The sequence below is a fragment of the Pseudophryne corroboree genome, chromosome 7 (genome assembly GCF_028390025.1).
Source record: "Pseudophryne corroboree isolate aPseCor3 chromosome 7, aPseCor3.hap2, whole genome shotgun sequence".
In the NCBI taxonomy this organism is placed as follows: domain Eukaryota; kingdom Metazoa; phylum Chordata; class Amphibia; order Anura; family Myobatrachidae; genus Pseudophryne; species Pseudophryne corroboree.
This window is the reverse complement of record NC_086450.1, coordinates 256956790-256968874: the sequence shown is the minus strand read 5'-3', so window position 1 is coordinate 256968874 and position 12085 is coordinate 256956790.

The window sequence follows — 12085 nt, the reverse complement described above, 5'->3', positions numbered from 1 at the left end:
TCTGGTCCTCCCCCCGTGGAGAGGACCTCAGCAACTTAGAGGAGAGGGCGGCCCATAAGGGTCTCACCTTAACCCCAAACGAAAAACGTGAACGTGAACGTACTCGTGACACACTACAAACTACAAAAAACGAATAAAAGTGCTAATGCTTGTGCAAGTGCGGGTGCAAGTGCAAAAACATAAGTGGGCATAATAAATAAGAACAGATTTTTTTTTTTTTTTTTTTTTTTAAAACCATTCAGGTTTAAAAAAACTGACGCATACCCACAAAGAGTAGCAATCACTTTGACTTTCAAAGCACAGTTTTTAAAAATCATCACTCATGGTTTGTATATTTTTTTCCGCCAATCAAATCTTTAACCTTTTCTGGTCTATCCAAAAATAATTCAGCAAATTCACAAACACAAAAAACAATACAATAACATCTTTGCATTTTAAGGACATTTCTTACTTTCAGAAATAACCCCCACAAAAAAAAACAGAAAATAGGAACCCTAAACACCCGAGGGGAACTAAAACACAACCATATCCTTCCATTATTTCACCTTCCATATGCCTTCTGCATCTAAGCCACCACCGCCTTCCTTATCAAACAAATAACAAACATACAGCTTACTAAACACCATTCTTACACAGTCATTAATTTCCCATTCTTCCTTTTTATACACAACCATATTCCTTGCGTTCCATAAAACTTCCATTACGCACGACATCAATAACCACATCATTCTCTGTTGTACCTTCCCACTTACACACATACCAAACATTGCCAATCTCCATGACACCACATTTACACCACCCAATTCCATGCACACAGTTTTCAATTTATCCCAAACCTTCCTCGCAAAACCGCAAGTCCAAAAAACATGTCTCACAGTCTCACTCGCACCACAATTCACTCTTGGACATACATCCACACTCACTAAATCACGCTTTTTTAAAAACTCACGTACTGGTAGTACCCCATGCATTCCCATCCAAACTATATCCCTCTGTCTGTTCGTCATCCCTTTCATACCTATTTTCTTCCATACCTCCAAAGCATCCTTTGAGCGCAAAAATTCAATATTACAAGCTACATCTTTACCACGCAACACTTTCATCACTTTCTTCCTTTCACAAAAATCTTTTATACTAACACCCACCAAATCATTCTTCCTAACAAATTTCTCAACATATTTATACCACACAGGACAAACAGCCGCCATCGGTACTAGTAATGATCTCTTCTTCCAACCTAATCCGCACAGCATCCACCCAGCCAAATAATGCATCATGCACGCAGCCTTACTTTGCCTCCCCAACAATCTAGCCACTGATGCTACATAATTAACTCCTAAAAAAAACTCAAAATTTGGGAAATCAAATCCACCTTTCGCTCTTTCTTTCATAACTTCCTCTCTCCTTAGTCTTTCCATTTTACAACCCCAAAAAAATAAAAAGCATAACCTCACAATCTTCCGAAAACAACCATACGGAGGGGGGAACACACAAGCAACAAATAATAATATTGGAAGAATCACACTTTTGATAATAAGCACTTTCCCAGTCATAGATAAATCCCTTAATTTCCAAAAATTCAATTTTTTAGCAATCTTTCTACCACATATTTCCCAACTCTCCCTCCCTTTTAAGTCATCATCAAATATTATACCCAAAATTTTGATACCACCCTCTACACATTCCACATCCTTTATACTAACCCGAATATTCCCAAAAACTTTAATTTGGCACTTCCCCCAATTAACCCTAAATGCAGATATACTACAGAAAATATTAATTAATAAAACCGTCCTATTCAATGCAGCCTGATTCTTACTTAAAATTACAATATCATCCATATAGCCCAATACTTTTACATGCTTACCACCACTACCAGGGATCAAACAGCCTCTCACAATTTTATCTTTCCTAATCATTTGTAATAATGGCTCAATCACACTAATAAACAGGATAGGGGACATAGGGCATCCTTGTCTGACACCAGATTCAATTGTGACTCTCTCACTTACATTCCCATTTACTAACACTTTACTAGAGACACGATCATACAAACTTTTAACCCTTTTAACAAAAAAAACAGGAAAACCCATTTTCTCTAAGACCCTAAACATAAAACAATGTGACACACGATCAAAAGCCTTTTCAAAATCCACACTCAAAAACACACAACTCTGCTTCCTCTCCACACTATCACCAATTATATCCCTAATTAACATTAAATTCTCACTTATCCGTCTGCCTGGCACACCGCATACCTGATCCTCATTTATACACTGATTTATCACACATCTCATTCGATCAGCCAAAACCTTTGCATATACTTTATAGTCAGCATTAAGTAATGTTATAGGTCTCCAATTACCCAGATTTTTCTTATCACCTTTATTATATAGTAACACTACAATGCCTTCTCTCATTGACGCACACAAACTCCCCGTCTTCCACATATACTCACATACTTCAAACAGATCCATCCCAACAGTTTCCCAAAAACACTTATAAACCTCAACCGGTATACCATCATTACCAGGAGTTTTATTATTTTTTGCACAATCTACAACTCTCTTTACCTCTTCAACCGACACACATTCAACCAAACCTTCTCTTTCATCCTCATTTATTTCATTCTCCATAACATTCAACACCTCCAAACCCACTTCTTCATCTATTTCTTTCCTCATATACAAATCTTTATAAAAACTTTCAACCACGCGCAACACATCATGTCCTTTCACTTCTTTCCCATTGTCATCACATACACTTTCCATATCCTTTTTACTATTACTAATTTTTTTAAAGAAAAAACTTGTACATTTTTCATTTTTTTCCATATTCTCCATCTTAGCCTGAAACATGATTTCTTTCCCCTTATTATTCAGAAAATTGTTAATTTCTTTCCTAGTTTTAATTATATCATCACTCACATTATATCCCATTTCCCTTATCTTATACAAAAAAGACATCCTCTTGCACCAACTCTCATACTCCTGCCTTTTCTTCCTTGCACACCTGTATCCACATCTGACAAAAAACACTTTCATTTGTACCTTCATCCAATCCCACCACTCAGTTATTTCTTTAAAATCACACTTTTTCCTTTTCCACCATCCATATTTTTTCCTAAACTCATTCTTCACCCATTCATCCTCAAGCAGTCTCACGTTTAACTTCCACACTCCTCTACCATACACATTCTTACTTTGCCCATTCACCTTACATAACAAACAATCATGATCCGAATATACAACATTTACTTGCTCCATACTTACACATTCAATCTCTTTAGACACAAAAATATAATCCAATCTTGATTTTACTCCACCCCTGTCTGCCCGGTATGTTGGCGGTGGTGGCTTATTCATACATACCTTCGCAACATCTACTAGGGAAAAATCAAACACAATTTGTCTTAGAAGATTACCAGTAACATCCACTTTATCCGAAAACCCACCAACCCTTCCACCACTTTCTATAATGCAATTCATATCACCCATGATTATTACCGGGATCCTTCCAGGTAAGTATAGCCTAATTTTTTCAAACAACGCTTGTCTTTCCCTTTTACACACAGGTGCATACACACAAAACACTTTTATCTTCCATCCCCTATAACTACATATAGCCAAAATACATCTACCCTCTTCCACTATAGTATATTCCTCTAAAACCACACTTTTATTTTTTATTAAAATTCCCACACCATCATTCCTATTACCCTGTGTCCCAGACCAAACACTATCACCACCTACCCATTCACCTTTAACTAAATGTGCACTTATCCCACACTCCTGTAAACATAATATATCAGCATTTCTACTTTGTAAATCCTGAAAAACAGCAGCCCTTCTTTTCCTGCCAGTAATCAACCTGACATTTAAAGACAAAAAATTTAAATTAAAAGCCGAAGACATAGAAAATTATGTTTAAAGTGCCATTCTCAAAAGCGCATCATGACACTTAATCATTAAACCATCAAAAAAACACACAAAAGAAGAACTCATCCATTTTCAGGCAATTTGCCTAATGCAGCAAACCTGGCAACATCATCCTCAGGTAAGTATAACTACGGTCAGGTGAGTCAACAGGAGGGCTAAACTCTGCATTACTTTGTGGACTCATGTCCATGCTATCTTCCAGTAGCAAAGCCTGCCCGCCCATTTCAGGATCAATCCTGGCTTTTTTAACTGAGTGTCCCTCTTGCCCTGTTACACGAGCTCTCCGGGTGGAGGGTCCTGCTTCTTCTGCAGACTCTGAGTCTCCCTGCTCAGAGCCACTCCAAGCAATATTGACGTCCGTCTGTCCTGACAGATCTACAGGACTGTCATAGTCCTGAATGTCGGCACTGGCATGCAGTCCTTCTGGACTCTGTTGCGAGACAGTACTACCCTCCAAACTTGGCGTTGCTTCGCCTACAGACTGCTGCTCACTTTCAAGCGGTTGCTCCGCTTGATTTGACATCTCCCCCTCCGTGACAGCGGCTTCCTGTTGCCGTTCTGTACACTCCGGGGTCTCACCACCATGCGGTATTGAAACAGTCACACCTGTACCAACACTTCCTACTGCTTGGGCTCCCTCTACAGCTCCAGTTTTTGCCTCACCCACCATTTCATGTCTTATTTGTGCCTTCTGGTTCTCCCGCAGTATTTCTTGTTCTTTTAAATTTGCCCAATGTGGACAAGCCTTACAGGAATGACCTGGTTCACCACATATGTCACAAAGCTTTCCCTGGGGACAAACACTGGCATTATGCCCTTTCCTTTTACAGTTTCTACAGCAAGGACCCCTTGTGCAGTTTTCTTTCACATGGCCGTACTCAAAACACAGTCTGCAATAGGTTGGCTGGCCTGGGTAGAAGAGAAACCCTCTATTTCCCCCAATTGAAAAATTTGCTGGAGGGTGCAACACCCCTCCAATTCCTTCCGGATGAGGCGTGAGCCTTACCCAGAACTTTAATTTACCGTTAAACACGCCAAAAACATTTTTTTGCATTATGCCTCCTCTTACTTGTATGCAATAACGGTACAAAAACCTTTTACCAGGTCAAGAGGCGTATACGGGTTGTACAAATGGACAGTCAGTGGGATATCTTGAATAGCAAACAAAGGCAACATTTGGATATTTACCATCCGTGGGTCCTGGGCTTTCTTCCTCAAAAGTTCGTAGACCCTTAAACAATCCCCATTGCTTTGGAAGCTCACGTCATACATACCCTGGGAAGGGAAGTCCTGTATGCAATACAAATCGTCCGGAACCATAACCCGTGCCATTTTCTCCAGAATTTTCTGCACAATAAAGGTGAGGTTGCATTCATCGCGCCTTCCTTCTCCAACAATGAATCTAATAGTATTCTTAATCCCAGCCATTCTGCTGTAAAAACGAAGATCCTCCGATGATCCAAGCTCCGAAACAGATCCTCTCCAAGCGATCCCTCCTCTACGGCCAAGAGTCCCAGGACAGGACTCCCACACTCAAGCCTCCGGCCCAGACCAGGGCAATAAACCCTGATCTGAGCCAAAAGGCCGAGAAGCGACTACACTTGATCTTAACCAAAACGGCTAAAACTTAGCCATAGGCCGAAATGGGGTGAAGGAAAGTGCAGTGCACCAAAACATAAGCTGACACAATCATGGAGAATGCGCCAGCATATATGCTCTTCTATCTATATTTTGCAAACCTACTCTTGTCCCCTCCAGCTGCTCCATGTAGATTTGACGTCTTGCAAGGTGCATAACCCACTGACAAGCAGGCACACTCCTGCGTGAGTTTTGTATCTCACTAGCTGGATGATACACAATCATTTGCATGTGCTCCACCTCCGACACACCGCCCACCTATACACCTAGTCACCAGAGCCACCCACAAGCCAACTGGCTCCGTGATTTAATTTGCACAGTGCAGTCATCCAGGCAGCATGTATTTCTCAATGGAAGGATCCCTGGTTCCATGGAATCTTCTGCATTGGTATGCTGCGGAAAAAAAGGATTTAAACATTTAGCTAGCTAGCATTCAATTTACCTGCGGCTTGGCTCTAGCACATGGGTCTTCAACCTGTGGCCCTCCAGCTGCTGTGAAACTACACATCCCAGCATGCCCTGCCACAATTTTGCTATTAAGGTATGCTAAAACTGAGGCAGGGCATGCTGGGATGTGTAGTTCCACAGCAGCTGGAGGGTCGCAGGTTGAAGACCCATGTTCTAGCATGCCTGTTTTATGATGCATGTTCCGTGATGTCACAATCAGCTTGGAATGGGGTGTCTAGCATGCATTTGCTGACAGCCACTTGAGGAAGACACACATCTGGAGCTACAGCGTATCGGAGGTCTTCGATGCCTTTCCAACAAATGCACACCACCTGCCGCTGGTCTGGACACAAAACAATGCCCACAATCAAAGGCCCAAAATGCCCAACTACAGGATTAATGTAAGTAGTGAATTTAGGAATGAATTTAGATGTAGGAAATTAAGTTAGATCACAAGTACATTCGAATTCAGATCTAAAGTCCTGGCAGCCCCCAGCATTAAAAAATGCCTTGATTAGAGGTAGGGAATTAAATGTAGATAAGAAGTAGACACAAAATAAGACTCCACAGAGCAGTTTTCAGGTGTCTTTATCAATTGTTGCATTTATAAAAATCAAGAAATTAGGGAACACAATGTTGCGACAATGTAACCCTATTTGCAAAATAGTAATAAATAAGTTTGTTGATGTAAGACATTTGCAAAGGTGCATCCAAAACACACTGGAATATGCAACTGAATCTGTTTTTGGAGGATTGAATAGGAAATGTGCATCGGTTCTGCAAGTACTGAAAGCTCTTCTCCCAGCTCCCTTTTCTGAAAAGCCATTTAATATATGGTTCCCAGATAGGGGACATATCAGATATTGGCAGCAAATATCATACTACTGCTATTGCCATCAAAGATGAACATTGATTGTTTTCAGATATTGGATTGAAAAAGCAGTCTTTATTGACATAAAGAAGAAAATAAACATACATAAACATTACACACATAAGTACCATGTTGCAGCACAGCCAAAACACAATACAAATGCAGACGGTATAGTACATTTCAAGACCTACAGCACAGGCCAGATAACACTATAAATCATGAACTGCCCTATACATTTATACTATACAATAATACAACAGTTAATAAGGCTATGGGTGTGGAGTGTAAGAGGGTGGAGGGAATCACAAGCCCGAAGCTTTATTCAAAGACAGACACATATAAGGGGAGGGTCAATAAATAGAAAGATATCCTTTACTATAGAATGTAGTCCAATCCGGTCTTTCTGCTCTTCCACAACTGAAAAAAGGATAGCGTTCCGAAGGCTTCCATCCTGGAATATCTTCGGTTTTTCACCAACAAAGAAAATGATCCCTCCAGCAGACCCTTCAACCACGATACAAGATTGCAGCTAAAAGGCCAAGAAGCGACTACACTTGATTTTAACCAAAATGGCTTAAACTTAGCCATAGGCCGAAATGGGGTGGAGGAAAGTGCAGTGCACCAAAACATAAGCTGACACAATCATGGAGAATGCGCCAGCATATATGCTCTTCTATCTATATTTTGCAAACCTACTCTTGCCCCTCCAGCTGCTCCATGTAGATTTGATGTCTTGCAAGGTGCATAACCCACTGACAAGCAGGCACACTCCTGCGTTAGTTTTCTCTCTCACTAGCTGGATGATACACAATCATTTACATGTGCTCCACCTCCGACACACCGCCCACCTAAACACCCAGTCACCAGAGCCACCCACAAGCCAACTGGCTCCGTGATTTAATTTGCACAGTGCAGTCATCCAGGCAGCATGTATTTCTCAATGGAAGGATCCCTGGTTCCATGGAATCTTCCGCATTGGTATGCTGCGGGAAAAAAGGATTTAAACATTCAGCTAGCTAGCATTCAATTTACCTGCGGCTTGGCTCTAGCACATGGGTCTTCATCCTGTGGCCCTCCAGCTGCTGTGAAACTACACATCCCAGCATGCCCTGCCACAATTTTGCTATTAAGGTATGCTAAAACTGAGGCAGGGCATGCTGGGATGTGTAGTTCCACAGCAGTGGGAAGGTCGCAGGTTGAAGACCCATGTTCTAGCATGCCTGTTCTATGTTGCGTGTTCCGTGATGTCACAATCAGCTTGGAATGGGGTGTCTAGCATGCATTTGCTGACAGCCACTTGAGGGAGACACACATCAGGAGATGCAGCGTATCAGAGGTCTTCGATGCCTTTCCTACAAATGCACACACCTGCCGCTGGTCTGGACACAAAACAATGCCCACAATCGAAGGCCCAAAATGCCCAACTACAGGATTAATGTAAGTAGTGAATTTAGGAATGAATTTAGATGTAGGAAATTAAGTTAGATCACAAGTACATTCGAATTCAGATCTAAAGTCCTGGCAGCCCCCAGCATTTAAAAATGCCTTGATTAGAGGTAGGGAATTAAATGTAGATAAGCAGTAGACACAAAATAAGACTCCACAGAGCAGTTTTCAGGTGTCTTTATCAATTGTTGTATTTAAAAAAATCAAGCAATTAGGGAACACAATGTTGCGACAATGTAACCCTATTTGCAAAATAGTACTAAATAAGTTTGTTGATGTAAGACATTTGCAAAGGCGCATCCAAAACACACTGGAAAATGCAACTGAATCTGTTTTTGGAGGATAGAATAGGAAATGTGCATCGGTCCTGCAAGTACTGAAAGCTCATCTCCCATCTTTTCTGAAAAGCCATTTAATATATGGTCCCCAGATAGGGGACATATCAGATATTGGCTTTCAAAAGCAGCAAATATCATACTACTACTATTGCCATCAAAGACGAACATTGATTGTTTTCAGATATTGGATTGAAAAAGCAGTCTTTATTGACATAAAGAAGAAAAAAAACATACATAAACATTACACACATAAGTACCATGTTGCAGCACAGCCAAAACACAATACAAATGCAGATGGTATAGTACAGTTCAAGATCTACAGCACAGGCCAGCCTACACTATAAATCATGAACTGCCCTATACATTTAAACTATACAATAATACAACAGTTAATATGGGTGTGGAGTGTAAGAGGGTGGAGGGAATCACAAGCCCGAAGCTTTATTGAAAGACAGACACATACTGTATAAGGGGAGGGTCAATAAATAGAAAGATATCCTTTACTATAGAATGTAGTCCAATCCGGTCTTTCTGCTCTTCCACAACTGAAAAACAGATAGTGTTCCCAAACCTTCCATCCTGGAATATCTTCGGTTTTTCACCAACAAAGAAAATGATCCCTCCAGCAGACCCTTCAACCACGATACAAGATTGCAGCCAAAAGGCCAAGAAGCGACTACACTTGATCTTAACCAAAACGGCTAAAACTTAGCCATAGGCCGAAATGGGGTGAAGGAAAGTGCAGTGCACCAAAACATAAGCTGACACAATCATGGAGAATGCGCCAGCATATATGCTCTTCTATCTATATTTTGCAAACCTACTCTTGTCCCCTCCAGCTGCTCCATGTAGATTTGACGTCTTGCAAGGTGCATAACCCACTGACAAGCAGGCACACTCCTGCGTGAGTTTTGTCTCTCACTAGCTGGATGATACACAATCATTTGCATGTGCTCCACCTCCGACACACCGCCCACCTATACACCTAGTCACCAGAGCCACCCACAAGCCAACTGGCTCCGTGATTTAATTTGCACAGTGCAGTCATCCAGGCAGCATGTATTTCTCAATGGAAGGATCCCTGGTTCCATGGAATCTTCCGCATTGGTATGCTGCGGGAAAAAAGGATTTAAACATTCAGCTAGCTAGCATTCAATTTACCTGCGGCTTGGCTCTAGCACATGGGTCTTCACCCTGTGGCCCTCCAGCTGCTGTGAAACTACACATCCCAGCATGCCCTGCCACAATTTTGCTATTAAGGTATGCTAAAAATGAGGCAGGGCATGCTGGGATGTGTAGTTCCACAGCAGCTGGAGGGTCGCAGGTTGAAGACCCATGTTCTAGCATGCCTGTTTTATGATGCGTGTTCCGTGATGTCACAATCAGCTTGGAATGGGGTGTCTAGCATGCATTTGCTGACAGCCACTTGAGGGAGACACACATCTGGAGATACAGCGTATCGGAGGTCTTCGATGCCTTTCCAACAAATGCACACCACCTGCCGCTGGTCTGGACACAAAACAATGCCCACAATCAAAGGCCCAAAATGCCCAACTACAGGATTAATGTAAGTAGTGAATTTAGGAATGAATTTAGATGTAGGACATTAAGTTAGATCACAAGTACATTCGAATTCAGATCTAAAGTCCTGGCAGCCCCCAGCATTTAAAAATGCCTTGATTAGAGGTAGGGAATTAAATGTAGATAAGCAGTAGACACAAAATAAGACTCCACAGAGCAGTTTTCAGGTGTCTTTATCAATTGTTGTATTTAAAAAAATCAAGCAATTAGGGAACACAATGTTGCGACAATGTAACCCTATTTGCAAAATAGTACTAAATAAGTTTGTTGATGTAAGACATTTGCAAAGGCGCATCCAAAACACACTGGAAAATGCAACTGAATCTGTTTTTGGAGGATAGAATAGGAAATGTGCATCGGTCCTGCAAGTACTGAAAGCTCATCTCCCATCTTTTCTGAAAAGCCATTTAATATATGGTCCCCAGATAGGGGACATATCAGATATTGGCTTTCAAAAGCAGCAAATATCATACTACTACTATTGCCATCAAAGACGAACATTGATTGTTTTCAGATATTGGATTGAAAAAGCAGTCTTTATTGACATAAAGAAGAAAAAAAACATACATAAACATTACACACATAAGTACCATGTTGCAGCACAGCCAAAACACAATACAAATGCAGACGGTATAGTACAGTTCAAGATCTACAGCACAGGCCAGCCTACACTATAAATCATGAACTGCCCTATACATTTAAACTATACAATATTACAACAGTTAATATGGGTGTGGAGTGTAAGAGGGTGGAGGGAATCACAAGCCCGAAGCTTTATTGAAAGACAGACACATACTGTATAAGGGGAGGGTCAATAAATAGAAAGATATCCTTTACTATAGAATGTAGTCCAATCCGGTCTTTCTGCTCTTCCACAACTGAAAAACAGATAGTGTTCCCAAACCTTCCATCCTGGAATATCTTCGGTTTTTCACCAACAAAGAAAATGATCCCTCCAGCAGACCCTTCAACCACGATACAAGATTGCAGCCAAAAGGCCAAGAAGCGACTACATTTTTTTTTTTTATTTTTTTTTTTTACTTGAAGCCCGAGGTGCGGTGCTCCATCACCCAGTGTCTGTGCGCAAACGTGCTGGGGGCATAGGTACTTGGACCCTCTCCCAAAGGAGAAGGGCCCCGTTACTCCCCTACCCCTCAGAGCCAAAAGGCCTACTGAGGGGAAATAGGGACTGTGGGTCCCCCCTTGCCGAAGCGCAGAGGGACCCTCGTGTGTCCCCAGGGTTGGCCGAAGCGTCCCCCTGAGGACCGAAAACTGCGTCTGGTCCTCACCCCGTGGAGAGGACCTCAGCATCGAAGGAGAGTGGGTGGCCCATAAGGGTCTCACCTAAACCCCAAAACGAAAAAACGTGAACGTGACACACTACAAAAAACAAATATAAGTGCTGTGCTTTTCCAATCAAATAAATAAGCCCCAGCCAAAAGGCCGGGGAGGGGGATAAAAATTGTCCTTGCCCTAGCCAAAAGGCCAGGGCAAAGGATAAGGTGCAACAGAAGTTGGGAGTGCATAGTGCTAGTGCCATTAAAGTGCAAGGCGTCTACACCAGTGCAAGTTAAGGCACCCTTAGGGTTTTCACCCTAAGGGCACATATCACCTCGAGCTTCGAAGCCGCTCCCGGCCCTTCAGCCAGACCAAGCTTCATACCTGCTCTATGCCAGGGTCAACCCCCAGTACGAGAGTGGATACTAGACCAGACTGTTCCTCAGCCACGTAAGGGTGCCATAAGCCCTTACGAGGTAGGAATACTCAGCCAAGTTTTTCTCCACTCTCAACCAGAGGCCTTGCCACACCCCGGCATGGTACTCCAC